We start from the raw sequence: 3,915 nt of genomic DNA on the forward strand, positions 1-3,915 counted from the left end.
CATATACTACTACATGGATTTGATTTTAGGTTGGTACAACAACCACCAAATAGCTCAGACGTGAATATTTTGGATTTGGGTTACTTTAGAGTTCTTCAAACATTGCAATACAGAAAATCACCAAGAAAAATTAACCAACTAGTTGCTGTTGTTAATGAGTCATGGGAAGAACCACATCCAAAGACTCTAAGTATCAATGTATGGATGTCACTTCAATTATAACTAAATGAAGTTATCAAGGTTTGTGGAAATAGTGAATATGATGAAGCCCATGCAAAGAAGTCACAGCTTGAAGATTTAGGACTGCTGCCAGAAGAAGTTGGTCCATCTGTTGAAGATGTTCATAAAGCAATTCAATTTATTGCTGAACATATGAATGGCAATTGAACAGCTTCAAAGTGAAAAATAATATGAGCAGATTCAAAGTGAGAAAGCAAACAAAAACAAACATTCACATTCATTTGAATCATGTTCATTGAGAAACAGAGAAAATTACTCCCTCGAGAAAATAATATGAGCAGCAGCAAAACAAAGAAAGCAAAACAAGAAAATAACATGAAAATAATATGAGCAGATTCAAAGTGAGAAAGCAAACAAAAACAGACATTCACATTCATTTCAATCATGTTCATTGAGAAACAGAGAAACACACTCCCTCGAAAAAAAAATTACTCCCTCGAAATAATAATATGAGCAGCAGCAAAATAGAGAAAGCAAAATAATAAAATAACATGAAAATATGAGCAAATTCAAAGTGAGAAAGCAAACAAAAAATAAACATTTACACATTCATTTGAATCATGTTCATTGAGGAACAGAGAAACACACTCCCTTGAAAAAAATAGAAAAAACCATACTCCCTCGAAAAAATAATATGAGCAGCAACAAACACAAAGAAAGCAAAACAAGAAAATAACGTGAAAATAATATGAGCAGATTCAAAGTGAGAAAGCAAACAAAAAAATAAACATTCACACATTCATTTGAATCATGTTCATTGAGAAACAAAGAAACACACTCCCTCGAAAAAAAACAGAAAAAACCGTACTCCCTCGAAAAAATAATATGAGCCACAACAAAACAAAGAAAGCAAAACAAGAAAATAACATGAAAATGATATGAGCAGATTCAAAGTGAGAAAGCAAACAAAAACTAAACATTCACACATTCATTTGAATCATGTTTATTGAGAAATAGAGAAACACACTCCCTAAAAAAAAACAGAAAAAACCGTACTCCCTCTAAAAGCAAAACAAAGAAAGCAAAACAAGATAATAACATGAAAATAATATGAGCAGATTCAAAGTGAGAAAGCAAGCAAAAGATAAACATTCACACATTCATTTGAATCACGTTCATTGAGAAATAAAGAAACACATTCCCTCGAAAAAAACAGAAAAAACCATACTCCCTCAAAAAGCAAAACAAAGAAAGCAAAACAAGAAAATAACATGAAAATAATATGAGCAGATTCAAAGTGAGAAAGCAAACAAAAAATAAACATTCACACATTCATTTGAATGATGTTCATTGAGAAACACACTCCTTCGAAAAAAACAGAAAAAACAATACTCCCTCGAAAAAATAATATGACCAACAAAACGAATATAAAATAATATGAGAAACAAAATGAATAAAAAATAATATGAGCAGAAAAAAACACAGGAAAAACATGAAAAAAACATGAACATAATATGTGCAGCAGCAAAACAGATACAACAAAAACATAAGTTCATCATGCATGTCAGAGTAACACGAAAGCCCTGAGATCATTCGGTATTCCTCTTTATTTTGTTTAGTTTAATGAATTCTTTTACTTTGATTATGTTTATTGAGTTTAATATTATCATGAGTGAGTAGACTTTTTCTAGGCTTAGAGAGGGAAGCCATGTTTATACCTTTTTTTTTTATTGTGGTTTAGAGTTCTTCATTATTTGGATTGAATTAGAATAATTCCTATTGATTTGTTATGCTTGTTTAATTCATGTAATTGCGCAATATCATGAGTTATGTTTAGATAATAAGAATTAGAATCGAAAGATCATATTCATTAGAGGCTTGTTACAATAGGTAAATTTGATTATGTTGAGCGACCGTACTGGCATATGTTAATCTAAGAGTTGTTAATGCCTGACCAAGGATTAACGAAATACTCTATTTATTCGAACCTCAATCCAAGTATTGAACTATATTGTATGATTAAATTGGTATAAGCATGGTGGACCGATCAATTGCCCTAGGTTTTTAATTATTTGATAAACTTACATCATTTTGTGTTCTAGTTGATTCTAGTTTAGTTATTAATTCTTCAATCAATTTCTCTCGTGAAGTAGTTATATAATTGAGCATAAATCTATAGAACTTCTCTCCCTATGGATCGACCCGTATTTGTCAGTTTCTGCTAAACAGACACCGTGCACTTGCGGTATATTTTAAAATCCATCAAGTTTTTGGCGCCGTTGCCGGGGAGACAGCTAGTTTCTATAGCTTTTTGATTAATTATTTGAACTAATTCTGTTGTCTTATTGGAACTTCAAGTTCCAATTGAGGCCATCTCACTGCACATTTTTCTTTGTTTCTTTTATGCCCAAGTCTAAAAGAACACGTACTCCAGTTCCAACTGATCCTGATCTTGAGAAAACCCTCCGGCAACTCAAGAAGACACAAAATAAGAAAAAGCATTCTGCTAATCAGGGAAAAACCACAGATGAACCAACATAACCAATCATGCCTCCTAAGTCATTGAAGTCTTATGGGGTACCTTCTACTGACAATGTTCCCACAGGTCCTACTATGCCTGATATACAGGCAGCCAACTTCGAAATCAAGCCTGCTCTCATTAATATGATCCAACAGAATCAGTTTGGCGGGCATCCATCTGAAGACCCTGCAAATCATTTACAACGGTTTCAACAACTCTGTCGTACCGTTAAGCACCAAGGGGTCACTCCTGATCAGTTGAAGGTCATGGTCTTCGAATTTTCGTTAAAGGGTAAGGCACAAAAATGGCTAAACGATGTTAATGAAACTGAGTGGAGTGCTTTATCTGAAGCATTCTTGAAAGAGTATTACCCTCCTACCAAGACTGCAGAAATCAGACATAAACTTGCTACTTTCCAACAAGAACTCGATGAAACACTGAAGGAAGCATGGGATAGGTTCAAGGACCTACAGAGAGAATGCCCACACCACCATCTTGACAAGTGGTTCATCACCCAAGCATTCTATAATGGTCTATCAAGAGTACAATTGATTCATCTGCAGGGGGTGTCTTCCTAGATAAGGAGGTGGATGAAGGGTATAATTTTCTGGCCAACTTAGCAGCGAATGATCATAGTTCTTCCAGGACTATTACAAAGAAAAAGTTAGATGCAGATGGATATGCCCTGTTGTCTTCACAAGTAGCCCAGTTGAGCATAAAGATGGATTCCCTTAAATGATCACAGTCCAATACTCCTCCTATGAGTATTAATGTGATATCGTCTATGGCTCCTATTACCTCTTCCTACTGTAAGGTGTGTGGTGTTCAAGGCCAATTTGGTCATGATGGTTGCTACAATCACGCTGACGAATCAAATGACGCATGCAAATGTTTTTCAGCAGAGACCTCCACATAACCCATACTCTAACACATACAACCCAAGTTGGAGAGATCATCCTAATTTTTCCTACAAGAACAACAATGTTAAGAATCCTCAACCTCCACCATAATCTTCCTACCAACCACCACATGCTGCTAGACAACAATACTATCAAGGGGCTACTCAGAACCCTCCTCCTGGTTTCATTAGGCCTTCACCCCAAGGCTATCAGCAACAAGCTTCTCAGAATGCCAGCTCTCAAGAGCCTACTATGTCTGATCTAATGAAAATGATGGTTTCTATGCAGAAAAATCATGAGGAAAGCATCAAGGAG

At 35.0% G+C, this 3,915-nt stretch overlaps 1 non-coding gene across 1 annotated transcript; it reads right to left on the bottom strand.

The window, feature by feature from the left end:
• Window positions 1–3,091: 3,091 nt before the first annotated feature.
• On the bottom strand, window positions 3,092–3,197 carry LOC125499207 (small nucleolar RNA R71). The gene has a single exon (XR_007275924.1). It is a non-coding gene; the product is annotated as a small nucleolar RNA R71 (small nucleolar RNA).
• Window positions 3,198–3,915: the final 718 nt, after the last annotated feature.

Source organism: Beta vulgaris, chromosome 6, assembly GCF_026745355.1.
Source record: "Beta vulgaris subsp. vulgaris cultivar EL10 chromosome 6, EL10.2, whole genome shotgun sequence".
Lineage (NCBI taxonomy): Eukaryota > Viridiplantae > Streptophyta > Magnoliopsida > Caryophyllales > Amaranthaceae > Beta > Beta vulgaris.